The sequence below is a fragment of the Salvia miltiorrhiza genome, chromosome 4 (genome assembly GCF_028751815.1).
Source record: "Salvia miltiorrhiza cultivar Shanhuang (shh) chromosome 4, IMPLAD_Smil_shh, whole genome shotgun sequence".
NCBI lineage: Eukaryota > Viridiplantae > Streptophyta > Magnoliopsida > Lamiales > Lamiaceae > Salvia > Salvia miltiorrhiza.
The window spans coordinates 24,317,164-24,335,243 of record NC_080390.1 but is presented as its reverse complement, the minus strand read 5'-3'; the positions used below and the strand labels follow the sequence as shown (position 1 = coordinate 24,335,243).

The following is an 18,080-nucleotide window of genomic DNA, read 5'->3' as shown; positions in this document are numbered from 1 at the left end:
TAACCATAATAGCAAACAACCAACTAATATTAGTAGCACATGTTTATCCACGCTAATAATCTAGTTTACTAACTATACTGACTAATCCCTTACCCAAAATCAAACACGCCCTTAAACTATTTCTAATAGATTGATAAAACATTTCAGTCAAACTTTTCTAAGAGCTGAGAAGGATGCTTACAAGTCAACTGATTAAACAAACCAGTTGATTTCGTGATGATGATTGATCTGAGGTTTAGTCCTTCTTTAGTTGTTAACTGGTGGCGTCAGTCATGAATCATCAGTTGATGAAGTTCCCCCTTGACTGTTGCCTTTTTCGGAAACTTCAGTTGTGTTTTCAGTTCTTTGACTGATGTTCTGACTCAAGGACTCTTCAGATTTTTCCTCTTCATTCTTCATCTTTCTTTCTTCATCATCTTCGTCTGATGTGGAGTCTTGAAGAAACTTGAGTGAAAGTTCCATCAGTCGAGTTGATAAGTCTGCTTCAGGATAGGTGACTGATCTTCTTTCTTGTGATGAAGAGTCATCAGTCAGAGTTTCTTGATGCTCAATCGTCAGTGAGGAACTTGCAATCAGAGTTCTCTTTCCCTTGTCGTCTTCAATTTGTTTCATTTCAAGATAATTTTCTCTTGAAATAGATGGAAAGAGTTTTACTTTGACTTCCTTCATGTCGAATTCAACCCATTCCTTTTTCTTGACTCTCGCATTTGACATTTTGATCAATGCCGTGTCAAGTTCTCTTCTCATCCAAATGAGATTTGCATCTACGTCTCTGAGAAACTGTATGAGTTGATTTCTCTCATTCTGACTTGTCTGCATCAAGCTTTCCAATCTGGCATACTCAATGGCCAGTTCTACTTCATCATCTTCTTCAGCTGTGATCATGGAAATTTCCTTCATCTTTGAGACTGTCTTGGCGATGGTCATTTCCAATCTTTGTTTCCTCATAAGATCATTCTCAAGAATCATCCTTTGATCACTGTAGAGAGCTAAAGCTTGTTCAACTTCTTTGATTTCAAAAAGATCCAGTTCTGAAGTAGTGGACTTTGATGATGAATTTGAATCTTCAGACTCTTTTTCAACAATTGCTTTTCCTTTCTCAAGCTGTTTGTCTTCATTCTCTATGGGTTGAGGAGGTGAGGATGAACTGCAGGGGTTAGAAGACATAACGAAACAAAGAGAGAGAGAGCAGAGAATGAGCACTTAGCACAAAGAAGAAAACATAAGTTTTGAAATCCTTTTGAAAACTCTTGACAACCCTTCTGAGTGGGATTTAGTTCAGTTAGAACAAGGTCAAAGCAAAATTGTTCTTGCGAACAACCTGCTCTGATACCAATTGTTAGGTCCCTTGGTGTCTCGAATAGGTGTATGGGGGGGGAATACACCTATAGGCTATTTTTCAAACGAAAACAAACTGACAACCTTTTTCAGTTAAAAGAGATTAGTGAAACTTTGGTTGGCGACTGATACTGAACACTCTTCAGTAAAGAGATATCAGTTAAGTCAAAGACTTTAACTGATTCACCTTAGGCTTCAATCGAGTTTGTAAAACAGAGGAGTAATATAAATCTTACTGACTATCCGGAGATTTATCAGTTAGATTAATATTACTGGCATCGAAAAATTTTTCTTTCGAAATAGCCTTTGTGATTAAGCAAGTTGTTCAGATTTGTGTTTCACTTTGCTATTAATCAGTTTCAGTTGATAAAACGTTTGTACACAGATAAGGAAAGTAAATACTAAAAGCGATAAACAACAAATTTTTTTTTACGTGGTTCAGAAAACACTTCCTACATCCACGGTCAGTTGATCAGACTGACAACTTCATTGGGCTTGTGCTTATGGGTGCACAGCAAACCTAAACAACCGAAGATCCAATCTTCAGTACCAACACAGTGGGTTGGATTTCTCACTCTTAGCTTCACTGAGACAAAACTATGCCTTTCCGCAAAGACTAAGATTTCTTAGAGTCAGAACACTGGTCTGAACTCCTCACAACTCAAACTCTCAATTCGGTCGGTTGAAAAGATGTTCGAAAACTTGCTAACTAGATTACAAAGAACAAGTTTTCTGTAATCAGTTATACCTTGGCTTTGGATATACAATATTTGCCTAAGTTCTAAGCGAATGTATGTAATCAGCAGTGACTGATTTTTGACTTTGTAATTCTCTTCTTCGATTCAAACTTTGGAATGACTTTAAATTACTGAGTGACTATTTCGGCATCGTTTCAGCTTATGTAGTTGAATCGGTGGAGATTGAAGTGATCCTCGAGCTCTATTTATAGGAGAGGTCTTGAATAGATCCGTTGGCTGAAATGATCTTCAAGAATTCATCCGTTGGAGATAGATTTGAACTTTGTTGAGGCTTCAATATTCAATGTTCTTTTGTTTGGTGAGAAGGGCTACTTTGAGAGCAGGAGATAAGTCTCTAAAAAAGGTAATCACCAAAAAGGAAGGCTCTGCAGAGAAAGGACGATCCTCGAAATCTTTGCATTTAATGCGGCAGTACTTCTGGAGTGCGTGGCTTCCTTTAGGCTTCGGAGATTCAGTTCGAGGAAAAATGTTTAACTGATACTTGACTTTAGTATCAGTCTGCTGAATCCATGTGGCTCGCATTAAGTAACCAATCGTAACTGATTCTTTGACTGGTCAGTCAAATATCAGTATTTGACTTTGCCTTTCATCGTTACATCAGTCGGCAACTTCAGCCTTCAGTCTTCAATCCTCCGGCTTCAGTCTTCAGTCTTCAGACTAAACTAGGAAAAGAACTCTAACAGTTGAGTTCGAGCAGTTCTAGTCTATTACAAGTGAAACCTAAGGATTTTGGCATTATCAAAACTAAGATTATGATATTTCATTAAGTTCCCAACAAAATATTAACGATTTTCTTTATTACTGTTGCTTTGGCCCACATTGTGTGTTTTTATTTTATGGCTTGATAGCATTTGAGTTCTTTAATTTTTCGTCAGCGCTGCTTATTTTTCCTATTGATTTTTGAGTGGGTCCTTCGTAGTTTGGGTCTCAAAGAGTCTTGTGTGTTGCCTTGATAATTTTGAATGCTTTGGGAACCTGGTATTTCTTTGTGTACTTTGATTATTTTGGAATGCTTCAAATGCTTTGGGTTGTCGAGTGTTTCAGGTACTTTGAATGCTTTGACTTCGTCGTATACTTTGAATATTGCGTTCTTTGAGCATTGATTCGATCCTAGCAGGGCTGTTTAGGCCTTGATAGGGCTGTTTAGTGTTGTGCAGTGGTGTTCGTGGGTGTATATTATTATCTCTCTCTTTCTTCCTCCCTTCCTTTTTGGTGACATGTGAGGTATGATCATGCACTCATGCTTTTACGTGGCCTTTGAACTTTGTCTAACTAGAGTAATTTATTTATGGGGAATATCCCGTAAAACGACATTGAATTTTAAAGGGCTCTGTTACATAGACAAAAAGTATTAATAAAAATAAGAGAAACGAGTTTGGCAGCGATGCTACGTTTACTGTATCTGTATCTGACCTGTTGAGGGTGTGGCTTTGTGATTCTTCACACGAAGAATTTTTTAAGCATGTTTATATTCCAATAGCGTGGTAGGGGTAAACCCGTTTCATCCACCAGTTTATAGGCTCCTCATTTGAGCACCTCCGTAACTATGTATGGTCCTTCCTAATTGGGTTCAAACTTTCCAACATGTTTCAATGCATCTGTTCTTTTTAGGACTAAGTCCTCTTTTTCGAACCTCCTAAGGTTTACATTCTTGTGTTACCTTGCTTTGATGATGCTTTTGTATTTAGTAGCCATGATCTGTGCCAATTCATGTTCCATGTCGATCATGTCTAGCTCCATTCTCCTCAGCTTCTCATTTTGATCCTCAGCGTATGTTTGAATTCGGTAGGAGGTTAGTCTTGCCTCAGCAGGGACGATGGCATTGGAACCATAAACAGTGTGCATGGTGCTTGCCCTGTCACCGTTTTGAGACTGGTCTTGTATGCTCGTAGGACCATATCTAGTTCTTCTGTCCACTTTCTTCTGCATTTTTCCAATCTTTTCTTAATTTCATCACAGATATATATGGTGCGATTCGTCAATTCTATGTGTCCATTGGCTTGCGGGTGTGCAACTGACACGAAACGTTGATCTATGTCCATACGATAGCAAAAGTCCTGTACTCTCTCGCTTGTGATCTGTATCCCATTGTCTGAAACTAGTATCCTCGGTGCCCAAAAATAACACCTCGTAACAGAGAATAACGAGAACACGAGAAAAAGCGTTGAAACGTAGAACTTTGTATTGATTTTAGGGTAAGGCTTTGAGAACAAGTAAACAATGATCGTCGATATTTTACACTAGGATTTTACATATATTTATAGGCAAAGTATTAAGAATCCTAAGAGGATGAGGACTTATATTTGAGTTATAATTACTACTAGAAAAACGTTCATAGATAATGGATTTTTTCCGTTATCTATGACTTGAAAAATTGTTGGGTATACTACTGTTATCTATGATACGTATCATAGACAACGGTTAAACAACCGTTATGTATAGTAGCATAGATAACAGTATGATGCGCTCATACATAACGGTACGCATCCGTTATCTATAACGGTTATACATAACGATTTTTCACCGTTATGTATTAAGATTTTACCGTTATATATTATTATTTTTTATTTTCATCATAGTTAACAATTTTTTGCACTTTATAACGGTTTTAACCGTTATCTTTGATAGAAATACATAACGATTTGTTGCACTTTTTATATCAATTTTTTGCACTTTTTATAATTGCAATATATATTTTTTTATTTTCATGTTATTTATCTCGAAAATTAAATTAATACTTAAAACAACAAAATGACATTGCCATCGATAACATATACTCCCTCCGTCCCGACCAAGACGCTACATTTGCTTTTCGGCACGAAATTTAAGGAGTTGTAGAGTAATGTTTTAAGTGTGTAATAATAAAGTGATAAAGTAGGAGAAAGAAAGTAATAAAGTGATAAAGTAAGAAAGAAAAGGTAATAAAGTGATAAAATAGGAGAGAGAAGATAATAAAGAAATATTTAATTAGTGTTAATTAAGTGTTTAAATTCCTTATTTTTGCCAAATATAGAAATGTAGCATCTTTGTTGGGACGGCCCGAAAAGAAATATGTAGCATCTTGGGCGGGACGGAGGGAGTATTATATAACATCCAAAATATTCATACATTATCTCCAGATCACAAAATACTCATACAAAATACTCGTAACTGGGTAGGAGCTTTACAATATACTCCCTCCGTCCACCAAAAATATGCCACAATTTCCTTTTTCGTTCGTCCACAAAAAATATGCCACATCCATTTTTAGTAGTAGGGTCCACACCATTCCACTCACATTTAAAGTGGGACCCTTACTCCACTACCAATTTCACTCACATTTTATTAAAATCCGTGCCGAAAGTAAAGTGACATATTTTTGGTGGACGGAGGGAGTATCAGAAAACATCTTGAAACTTATTTGACAGATCTAATCTCAAATTTTGTCCTTCTTTTGACACTTGTTTGCATTCGTCCTGAAATAAGCAAACAACAAGTGATAATTAGAAAGGCAAACAAGTAAAAAAATCTAACATATTTATACCAAAAGATTAAGTTCCTCACAACAAAGTTTTTAATTTCAAGATTTAAGTCATGGAAAATGAGAAGGAAAGGAAAAAACAAATTTGTTTGTTTAAATAATAGCAACATGGAGTATGATTTATTCTTACCCTAGCAAATCCAGGTTTCATACTTTCGGAAAGAACAACGGGGGATTCACTTCTGTTCTACACATCAACGCCTTCCATATCATCAACGGGGGATTTATTTAAGAAGTACTGCCATTAAGCATCATAAGAGCTTTATTATACATACAAATGTAGTAATCTAGGTTTAGGGTTCATAAACAAATCTTAGGTATCCGGAATTATATATACCACCATGAATTAGATAGAAATTTAAGGCCAATGTTCTCTAGCAAGCTCATTTTTTAGCCAACATCAACTAGTTGGCAAATCCAAGAATAATCTTCCGGTATGCATAGCCACTCAACTGTGCATTTACCTTATAATTGAAATCCTTAAAGCCCAACACAAACAAAATTGTTTAGCTACTTTAGTCACCACAAGCTGATAAAGGGTCCTGATATTTTGATGGAAAACAAGAAATGCTGTTTCTCAATGAAATAGAATCAATGAAGCCAACATCTATCCCAAAACAGCGTCAGTTCATTGAAAATCATTTACAATTGATCTAGTATCACTCTCTCACAAAGGGGAAAGAAATTAAGCAAAGCATGTAACATATTAAGATATTAAAATCATACTATTATAAATGTTAATCTGCAAACCATGAAGCATCCACCAGTGACAAGAAACACAAGTCACTTGGCCTAATGCAAATACCAAAACCAATCATATGCATTGAATTCAATAAATCAGAAGCAAATTCAGAAAATTTCAAGATCAACTAAGCAAGCATCAAAGAAGAACAAAGTTTCAGTCTCCATTTCAAGAATATTTCAATTTTCAACTAAATAGGATCAAAGCATATACCTAGATAAATCTGCATGAGCAGCCAATTAACCACGGCTCAGCCATGGACGCTCCTAATCCATGAGCAATCTGCATCCTCCTCCCATCTCCTCCGACTCCGCCCAACCTGTTCCCCAATCAAATTTTCTCCCAGCTTCAGAAAATCTCAACCAACCCATCACCAATTTGAAAAATAATCCAAACAGATCTAAAATACTTCAAAAACAGATGCAGGCATCCACCAAACTTTAATGAACAAAGTAAGCTGTCAATGGCATTAATCAATTTGAAGAAATAGCAATTTCTTCGCCATTGGGACATCCGTACAGCTCTTGAAAAAAATGCGAAACTAATTCCATCCATGGAATGTAATATGCCAGTAAATTAGCAGTATTATTCCATCTAATGTAAATATTGAGGTCACTAACACTCAGATCTTGATTAAAAATAATAAGTCTCTTAAACATGACATAAATAACACAAATAGGTTCAATTTGCAGACAAATATTCAGATTAGAATGCTAAAGGATGTGACTTAAGCAATTCTTACTTAGCAAGCAGAGAATTTGAATCTGAAATAATAAAGCTAAAGGATATAGTAATCTCAAAAGAATGCAAATGCCAATAATTGCCCTGTCAACAACGGACTGTTATGCTTAATAGTAAAAGGAGAATTATATGAATCCACAAATAGAAATGAAAAGGTCTAACCAACAAAATAATTCTGATCGTATAGCACATCCCCACTACATCTCCGTTTGTGCTTTATGTAGCTTTGCAGTTGGCACTACGTGGTTAATTCTTGTGTGCTACTCGTTCCTCTTATTGAGATGATGCTTTTTAGTATAAAACCTAATGCAGTAAAATAAATCTGAAAGCAGAACACACAAATAAATCTGAGACTTTTTTTCTTGAAGAAGTTGCTGAACTATTAGCCATACCAGTAGCAATAAATCTGAAAGCAGAACACACAATTTTCTTTAAATTGTAGAAATAATTCGAACACCAAATATGACGATTTTGGTTAACTAATTTCCTTCAATTTCGATTAAACTCTAATTTGAGACTTTGGGTGGACGATGTGTCACTCACCCAACCTCTGGACTTAACTTTCTCTCTGCAGCAAGAGATCAACAGATGCAACAAGTCTTATATAATAGAAAAGCCACCAACATATGAAATAAAAAGCCAGAGCTTCAACCTGCAAATTCAGAAGCTAAAACAGCTGGAAAAACTACTCACATCAACGAAGGAAAACGAGACAATATGTTTTCAAGTTTTAAAATTATTAGAAGCTCTTCAAGAGCTGCAGTTGACACATTCTTTTTGTTAACAGAAAAGGCTCTTGCAAATATAAAACAAGGTGCAAATTAGAAGAAAAAATGCAAATTGCCTCACAACATGCATTTATCTCCATTAACATCTAAAAGCATAGTGAATAAAAGTATAGTTGGAGCCACTCACTTACACCTATTCTAAATCGACGGTGAACTGTGGAATATGAGGAGAGGTTGACCGAATCTGAAAATTTGGGGCTTTCTGTAAAAAATTTAGGGCTTTTGTTTTTCAATGGGAATTGGGAAAATTAGAGACGAGATAGAGAGGGAAAGCTTACCAGCGGCGGCCTCACCGGAAGCTCACGGCCGAAACGGCAGATGGAGGATGAGAGGAGAATTAGGCCTTTCCCCCTTTACTACCTCGATTATGTGGAGTTGAGAAGAGAACCGGCCGTAGAACACCATCGGCTCGCCGATCCTCGAACCACCAGCAGCGATGGGCGGACTCTAGGTCGCGCAGCTCGCCGGTCTGCCTGAGATGGCGACGGCTGGGCTGTACCGAACAGAGAAGAACAGGAGAGGCGAGATCGCGGCAACCGATGTCGTCGGAAGAGCGTGAATAGCTACCATTCGTCGGAACTTGCCTCGGCAGCGGCGGCGACTAATCGAGTTTGAGAGATATAATTATACAATATTTTTAAATTACTTAATTAATAAATTAATTATGAAAATAAAAAATTAAATGAAATAATTGCATACATAACACTTTGTCTTAACGGTTTCAATAATCATTATGTAAGAGTTTATAAATACGCACATAGATAAAGGTCGGCTTAACGGTTTGTTTTGTAATACCCTTATGTATGTAACTAATAGATAACGCAAAAACATAACGAATTAATTGAAACCGTTATCTATGCATATAGACAACACTACATAGATAACGGATTTTTGCAAAACCGTTATCTATTCCTAAAAGTGCGTGTTACGTATGTATACTTTTGTAGTAGTGAATCGAACTATACTTCTTCATGTTGATCTTCGCATATTAATCGTAATCTTGATTTCCGACTTAGTTGGACACGAATATTGGATTCTCTTGGAATAAGATCATCTCCGTGAAATTAGGCCGTCTTGTTGAGATCAGCGTTACGTTGTTTGTGTCACGACCGCACTTGCTAAGGATAGCAAATTCGGGGAAACCGCGACTAAGGGAGGGAATTTAGGAACGGGAGTAAGAAAGGGGCATATTCGGTTTCTTGATGACTCGACTTGTACAAGGAAATCAATCGAAATATCTAGATATCAATGAAGGCCACAAGGGGACCGTACATAATATTATCCCAAAACGGGGTACTCAATATTTTTAGTACATTATTAAATAATACATATTGTTTGACATAATATCTTAACATAATCAGTGTTCGCAGCGGAATAACAATTTGAGTATATGTATGAAGACATATACTCTACTCTGAGGTAATCATCCTAGTTTGACAAAGCTCCGCTTGCACACTACATCCTCGATCACCGCTCAACCTGCACATTTAAAAATACATGCAGGGCTAAGTACAAAAGTACTTAGTGGACACTTGCCGAAATTTACATACATGCATAATATTTTATTGTCAAGCCTTTCAACAGTAGTAAGATACGAGGGTTTTCCTTTAAAGACTCGTATTTACCAAACATAATATCATTTCTTTCATCAATAACCCGCGCAGGTATTTTATATCATTAATCACCATATCAGTAACTCGTGCCGAGAGGGAGGCCTCCCTCTACGGACACTATGATCGGCCAACCCGCTAGATGACTCACGATCACAAGGTGTACACTAATTCCGAAGGGATTTGCGGTCCCATCCAGAATCCGAATTCGATTAACATCAGATAGGCAATTAATAATAAAACATAAAACATTTAGGCATTGACAATATCATTTAAATTCATAAGCATAAAGTCTTAACAATTCTAATATATAATTTTAGTTTATACATAGAAAGCCCACCTGAATAGCCGACTCACGGTTTAGCTCTAACTCTGGTGCTTGACCTTTAATCCGAGAAAATAAAATAAGATTCTAATTCTCGAAAAATCTCAATAAATGAGGATGCGTGAAATGATTATGCATGACTCATATTCCTTTAATTAAATTATGAGATGCTAATCCTATTTAAGGAATTAAATCTCGTCTTATGAGGTCGGATTATTAATCTTTAATAATCTACTCATCTTAAAATAATCTAATTCACTTACTAATTAATAATTAGTAAGTCTTAAAATTTATCACTAATTAAAATAATTAGGTTTAAATAATGGGCCTAAATTAATAAATCTCATTGGTCTTAACTAATAAATTTCATTGAACTTAATCAATTAAAATAGTAGGAGTTCAATTAATAAAAATAATAAATTCATTATTAATAATTAATAGAAGCCCAATCAAAATAAATAATAAGAGCCCATTTATAAAAATAATAGAGTCCAAACAATATATATATTAGCCCAATGGAAATAAAATAAGCAAAGCCCAATTGAATTAATCTCCGGCCCGATAAAATAAACTAGGCCCAAAAGGAATTTAATTCGAGCCCAAATGAACAAATTCGAAGCCCAGTGCATTAATAATATTAGGCCCAACATCAATTAAATTCTAGAGCCCAACAAATGAGGCCCAAGATAATAAAATCATGAAACCCAATAAGTGAGCCCATCATCACCCTTAAAGTAATTAGTAAATTTTAATATTAATCTTATCTCGTCAAAACCTTAGACTCAAAACATTATCACATAACTATCATTTAGGTTCGAAACTATTTATTCGAACATCAACATGCGCATTAATCATAACTCGTTCTATTTATGTCATCAAGTCAAATATTCCGTCATTTAAAAATAAATCCTATAATATTACATAGATAAATTATATCATCATAGATCATGCTTTCTTATTTTTAAAATCATTTAATCATTTTCAAATAATCCATATTAATAAGTCATTTGAAAAGAATTAATTTAAATGAGAGTTTAACTCAAAATATTTTATTTTATAATCCCTTTATAAATACTTGAAATAAAGAACTCCATTTAAATAATTAATTTAAAGGTCAATATATATAATTAAATTAATCAAGCTCAATTTAAATTAATAATTAAGAGCTCAAATAATTTAAATAGATATAAGCCCAAATTAATTAGATAAATTAAGTCTATCATGTTTTTCTTTGAATAAGCCCCAAACAATTAAATTAAAAATAGGCCCAAATAAGAAAGCCCAAAATTTTCGGCCCAAACCCGGCTCAACCCGGCCCAAACCCAGTTGAAACCCGGCCCAAACCCAGCTCCCTTTTCTAACCTAAATATACACACACACTAAATACACTCAAACACACACATTAGCTGCGCCTCTCTCTCTCTATCTCTATCTCTCGGCTCTCTCTCTCCCTATTCTCTCTGCTCTCTCTCTTTACTCTCTCTGCTCTCTCTCTCTCTTCGGTTCGGCTGAGGGCGGCGCCGCCTCCGGCGCGCCGCCTCGCCGTCGCCTCCTCCCCCTCCTCTCCTTCGGCCACCGCGACCAGCCACCAGGTGTCGCCACCCTCGACTCCCTCGCTCCCTCGGCCGCTGGAACCAGGCGCAGCAGCGCAACCACGCCGGTGTGCCGCCATCGCCGGGCCGCCGCCTGCTCCCTCATCCTCGCGGCAGATCCGCCGCCGCCGTTCAACGCCACGGCCGCCTGGAGCTGCTGCTGTTCGCCTGAGGTCGACGGATCTGGCCTTCAGTCGTTCGTCTTGCTCGGAGTTCCCGCCGCCGTTGGCTTGCCCGGAGTCGCCGCTGGCTGGCCCGCGATCGACGGCCAGCAGCTCGCTGGAGGAGCCGAGCACCGTCTCACAAAGGTAAGCCCGGATCTCCCTATTCTCATTTCATTTTAAATTAAAAACTGAAACTCCTCTTTCCCTTTCTTGGCAGATCGGAGACAACCGCGGCTCCGTCGCCGTCCGTCAACCGCCGGCGACGACGAGCCACCGAGGCTGCCCTCTCCCTGACCTCGACTCACACACGCAATCAGCCAACACAAAGGGTTTTTGTGCGAGAATCATATACTGTAATTGCTCAAATAAAAGTTTTAACTCTTTCCTTGTAACTTCAGTTCACAAGTACATATTTAGTAACTGTAAATCTATGAATTTGCTATTCATTTTCTTCATTTATCAAAGCATATGTAAATCTGAGTTAATGAGCATGTGTTGGTATTCTGGAGTTGATGTATACAATTGAAGGATATTATAATATATAAATTAGAAATATAAACCTTGAATGATGAAAGATGTGGTGTCGTTTCTTGGCTGCGAGAGAGATGGTAGATGAATGTGAGAGGTGGGAATTGGCTGAAAAATGGTGTAGGTTATAAAAGAAAAAAATGGGGTGGCTTGGATGGAAATTCTTCAACTTACAGGTATGAACACTTTCAGCCTGCATGTAAGACTGAAGAATTTCCTTCAGCATGCGCTCAAAATTATCCTTCAGCATGCGCTCAAAATTCTTCAGCATGCTTTAGGATTCAGCATGCTTAAGATTATTCTAATTAAAATATCTAAGAGATTAATATATTAATTATATGGTTCCAAACTCATTTAAATACATTAAGACATATAAGCCTAATTCTTATTGAAGCATAAAAATCCATTTGAGCTTGCTTCTAACATAAATTAAATTACTCATGGGCTTAAGTAAACAATCGATAAAAGATTCATATTTAACACTTCAGTGTTAAATTCTCCACAATAAATTAATGGACTCAAAATATATTTTGAGTGCATCATCTATTGAAAATAAAAAAAATAAATCATCACATATATAAATTATCAAATTCATATAAGTTCGTATTTTATTAATGGATGCTGAACTCTTATTACCATAATCAATCCTTAAATCAGTAATTAAAAGTATATAATCCTTAATAAAAAGTCGGGTCGTTACATTCTATCCCCCTTAAAAGAAATTTCGTCCCGAAATTTGCATACCTATGTGAAAAGTTCTGGGTATTTTTCTTTCATCTGGTCCTCAAGTTCCCACGTTGCTTCTTCCGGTCCATGGTGTCTCCACAGTATTTTGACTGACGCGATCGATTTATTCCTTAACTCTTGCACCTTTCGGTCCAAAATGGCTTCAGGTTTTTCCTCGTACGTCAAGTCTGGGTTAAGAATCATTTCATCTTGGTGAATCACGTGTTTGGGGTCAAACACGTACCGTCTCAGCTGTGACACGTGGAACACATTGTGGACGTTTCCAAAGCTAGGTGGCAGTGCCAACCTATACGCTACGGGACCTATTCTTTCAAGGATCTCATAGGGTCCTACAAAACGGGGTCTCAACTTACCCTTAACACCGAATCTAATGATCCCTTTCGAGGGTGATATTTTAAGGAAAACCTTGTCTCCAATCTGAAATTGTAGTTCAGTTCGTCGGGTATCAGCATAAGACTTCTGTCTGTCCTGAGCCTCTTTAATTCTTGCTCTAATTTGGCGGATGGTCTCAATCATCTCGCTTACTGCATCTGGCCCAAGGATTTTTCTTTCACCTACCTCATCCCAGTAAAGTGGTGATCTACACTTTCTTCCATACAGCGCCTCATAAGGTGCCATATCAATGGTTGCCTGGTAACTATTGTTGTAGGCGAATTCGATTAACGGCAGCACTGATTCCCAACTTCCTCCTCGGTCTAGCACCACTGTCCTCAACATATCTTCAAGGGTCTGAATTGTCCTTTCTGATTGTCCATCTGTTTGAGGGTGAAAGGCGGTGCTAAAGTTTAATCTCGTTCCCAACTCTTTCTGTAAACTGATCCAAAATCTAGAAGTAAATTTTGAATCTCTATCTGAAGTAATGGATATTGGTATTCCATGTAGCCGTACAATCTCACGAATGTACAGTTGGGCTAGTTTCTCCGATCCATGGGTAATTGGAATCGGTATAAAATGAGTGCTCTTCGTGAGACGGTCTACTATTACCCAAATAGATGTGTTGCCCCTATTTGTCTTGGGTAAACCCGTCACGAAATCCATCGCTATGTGCTCCCACTTCCATTCTGGGATTTCCAATGGCTGTAATTTCCCATATGGTCGTTGATGTAAAGCTTTCACTTGCTGGCATGCAAGGCAACGCTCTACAAACGAGGCTATATCTCGTTTCATCCCGTCCCACCAAAACTTCTGTTTTAGATCTTGGTACATTTTGGTACTTCCGGGATGAGCGGTATAGGGCGTGTCATGAGCTTCACTCATGATCTCGTTTCTGAGTTCCTCGTTATGGGGAACACACAATCTTCCTTCAAAAAGAACTGCGTTATCCGTTGCCTCTTGGTAGCCTCCTGGCGTGCCTGTTCGGATCTTGAGACGAACTTTTTCCAAGTTCTCATCCGTTCTCTGGGCACTGACGATCCTTTCTCTGAGGTCTGGAATGGCTACCAGAGTTGCAATAATTGCTCTTGTCGTTGCCGATGGCTGAACCACTTCTATCTTCAATTTGTCAAAATCCCTTACAAGCGTGTCCTCTTGAGTGAGAAGAAGTCCTAACTCGGATTGAGTTTTACGACTTAAAGCATCAGCTACTACATTAGCTTTTCCCGGGTGGTAGTTGATACCGCAATCGTAATCCTTCACGAGCTCGAGCCATCTTCTCTGTCTCATGTTCAAGTCTTTCTGCTCGAAAAAATACTTAAGGCTTTTGTGATCAGTGAAGATTTCACATCTAACTCCGTATAGATGGTGTCTCCAAATTTTCAAAGCGTGCACAATTGCTGCCAGTTCCAGATCATGAGTGGGGTAGTTCAATTCATGTGGCCTTAGTTGTCGCGAGGCGTAGGCGATGACCTTCCCTTCTTGCATCAACACACAACCTAGCCCATTTTTGGACGCGTCTGTGAAGATCACGTATTCTTTATCGGCTGCTGGAACTGCTAGCACTGGTGCAGTTGTCAATTTCTTCTTCAGCTCTTGGAAGCTGGCTTCACACTCTTCGTTCCACTTATACTTGATTCCTTTGCGAAGTAATTGCGTCATTGGTCTCGCTATTTTAGAGAATCCTTCGATGAATCTCCGGTAGTATCCCGCCAAACCTAAGAAACTTCGGATTTCATTAGGTGTGGTTGGTGATTTCCACTCGCGCACTGCTTGCACCTTGGCGGGGTCCACCTTGATTCCATCTGCTGATACGATGTGCCCTAGAAACATTACTTCTTTCAACCAAAATTCGCACTTGCTGAATTTGGCGAACAACTTCTCCGTCTTTAATGTCTCCAGGATGATTCTTAAATGATTTTCATGCTCTTGGTCATTCTTAGAATAGATGAGGATATCATCTATAAACACTAAGACAAATTTGTCTAAGTATGGATGAAAAACTCGATTCATGAGGTCCATGAATACTGCCGGTGCATTGGTTAGACCAAATGGCATGACAATGAATTCATAGTGACCATATCTTGTGCGGAAAGCGGTCTTAGATATATCCTCTGGTCTGATCTTCAGTTGATGATACCCAGACCTTAAATCTATTTTTGAGAATACACTGGCTCCTTTGAGTTGATCGAACAAATCATCTATCCTTGGGAGAGGGTATTTGTTTTTAAGCGTCAGTTTGTTCAACTCTCGATAATCAATGCACATTCTCATGGTTCCATCTTTCTTCTTGACAAAGAGTACAGGCGCTCCCCAAGGTGAGACACTGGGTCTGATGAAACCCAAGTCCAAGAGTTCCTGTAGTTGCACCTTTAATTCTTGTAGTTCCTTTGGGGCCATCCTGTACGGTGCCTTTGATACTGGGGCAGATCCAGGTTCTAGATCAATGGTGAAATCTAGTTGCCTGTCTGGAGGTAGTCCGGGCAATATTTCAGGAAAAACTTCTGGAAAGTCTCGTACTATTGCCACATCTTCCACCCTCTTGTCTTCACTAGCTTCCCCGTTTAGGTAGACGAGATAAGCTGTGCTTCCTTCCTTCATCATCTCTTTTCTGGCTTGTAATGCGGATATCACTGGTACTCTTTTCTTCATACCTATGCCGTGAAATTCCGTCGGTTCCTTTCCAGGTGGTCGAAGAGAAATTTTTCGTTCACTACAAAGGATGGTGGCGTGATTCTCAGCTAGCCAGTCCATTCCTAAGATCATATCTACGTCCCACATGAGCAGAATATTAAGATTGTTCGCTACCATCTTAAGTTCTCCTATTTCAAATTCTACGTTCGAGCAAACATGTGTGGTGGTAGATCTTTCTCCTGAGGGTGTAGTGATTCTTAAGGCACACTTAGCTCGTTCTGATTCGATTTCTAAGGTATCTACGCAAGGGGCAGATATAAAAGAATGCGAGGCACCAGTATCGAACAGAATCATTATGGAAAAACCTTTAAGCTTGCCCATACCTGCCAGGTTTCCCTGGTTTTTCTCGGGCTGGTTTTGGGTGAGAGCAAAGGCTCTCGCCTGCTGCGGCAATGGTTGTTGCCGCCTCTGTTGCTGTTGGCGCTGTTGGTTCTTGTGTTGGTATTGCTGCTGGTATGGCTGTTGTTGGCGGGGCTGGTGTTGCCCTTGAACTGCTTGCAGTGGCTGGGCATAAGTGGCCCTGATTGCCGCGCCCTGCTGTTTGTTGGGGCATTGTGAGGAGTAGTGGCCCTTCTGGCCACACGTGTAGCAACTGTCAGTTCCAGCCTTACAGACACCACGATGTGGTTTGTGGCATTTTGGACAAAGGGGAACTTCATTTTGTCTTTGGCTGCCTCCAGCCGGGGCAGGACCCTGTTGCTTCCCTTGTCCTTGTTGCTGATATTGTCCCAACGGCGCATTTCCTTGCCATGGCCTCTTGTTAGTCTGGTTTTCATTTCCTCTATGGTCGTTCCAGTTGCGCTTCCCTTTAAAGTTCTGAGGGCGTGCAGGTGGGTTGACTGGTGCTGAGGTCTGTGGCGGAGCCAACCTTTCTACTGGCATCGCAGCTTCGATGTCCAGTGCCCTGTTCAAAGACTCAGTGTATGAGAGTCCACCATGACTAGCTAGAGTCATCCGAATCTCGTGCCTCAGACCGGCACAAAATTTCTCCGCCATTTTCTCATCAGTATCCACCTGTTGTGGAGCATAACGCGATAGATCGCAGAACTCTCTGTCATACTCTGTCACCGTCTTCTTCCCTTGTTTCAGGCTATAGAACTCAGCCTCCTTCTTCTTTCTGTAGCTCTTGGGAATATACTTATCATATAATCCCGTCTTAAAGTCTTCCCAAGTGTATGCTGCCCATTGTTCGGGAGTCAGAGTCTTTCGGCGGGCTTCCCACCAAAAGTCAGCCGATCCGGCTAGTTGGAAAGACATACACGAGAGTCGCTCCTCTTCTGTGCAGTGTAGGAAAGTGAAGATACGCTCCAAGGCGCGTATCCAAGCTTCGGCCTCGGCTGGGTCGCCTGTCCCAGTGAATGTGGGCGGATTCTGTCGAAGAAACAGTTCTTCAGTCCTTCTAGCAGGGGGTGGAGGGGGTGGGGTAGGTTCCCTGTCGTTTCGCCGCCCTTCAGGTATTTCATCGCGATTTCCATCATTGTTAACGTTTCTCCTAGGGGGGCGACCTCGTTTAGGCGGCATTCTGCAAATTACAAACACCCTTTTTAATACATTCTATACAGGAATCTCTAAGGCAATTAATAAAGAACTGTTTGTTAAATTTAACTTATCATAACTCCAAAACTAAGATATTAACAGGAACCGTTGCATACACAAGTCACATTATTCGAAGTTACTATATTCTTAACTGACTCGTGAAGAATAAAACCCGTAGAGAAACATAGAACATATACGAGATCGTCGCAGAAAACCCATGCTAGGGTCATTTATATCTCATGGAAAATTGTCTCATCGAGGGCTTTTACATCGTCAACCCAAAATGTAAGTAAAGTCTATCTAGTATTCCCTATGATGTATCGGCTTACTAGTTAAGTAATCACAAAAGGGTTTTTATTCACGGAACGTCCTAGAGACCAACATTTCCGTACTAATGCTAGCTAGAAACAACATAAATAAAATCATAGTCATTGGAACGAATCATCGTTTCCGGAAAACATCAACAAGCTTAAAAATTATCAAATCCGCGAACCCTGAGTCGCGGTACGACTGTTCCTCGGTGACGCCAGGGGGTCCTCTTCTGGATCCTCCTCGGGGTCCTCCTCCTCATCCTCCTCGGGGTCCTCCTCCTCATCCTCGCCCGGCTCCCAGCTGGGCAACGGAG

General features: G+C 39.2%; 1 long non-coding RNA gene across 2 annotated transcripts; it reads right to left on the bottom strand.

Moving 5' to 3' along the window:
- Positions 1-5,040: 5,040 nt before the first annotated feature.
- On the bottom strand, positions 5,041-8,571 carry LOC131019516 (uncharacterized). Of its 2 annotated transcripts, XR_009100319.1 has the most exons (5): positions 8,166-8,571; positions 7,262-7,421; positions 6,572-6,677; positions 5,747-5,854; positions 5,041-5,551 (listed from the first exon to the last, which is right to left on the bottom strand). It is a non-coding gene; the product is annotated as an uncharacterized LOC131019516 (long non-coding RNA). The 2 variants fall into 2 exon arrangements; XR_009100318.1 differs by lacking the exon at positions 7,262-7,421 and having other exon boundaries at positions 5,158-5,551; positions 8,166-8,544.
- Between the last annotated feature and the right edge of the window lie 9,509 nt (positions 8,572-18,080).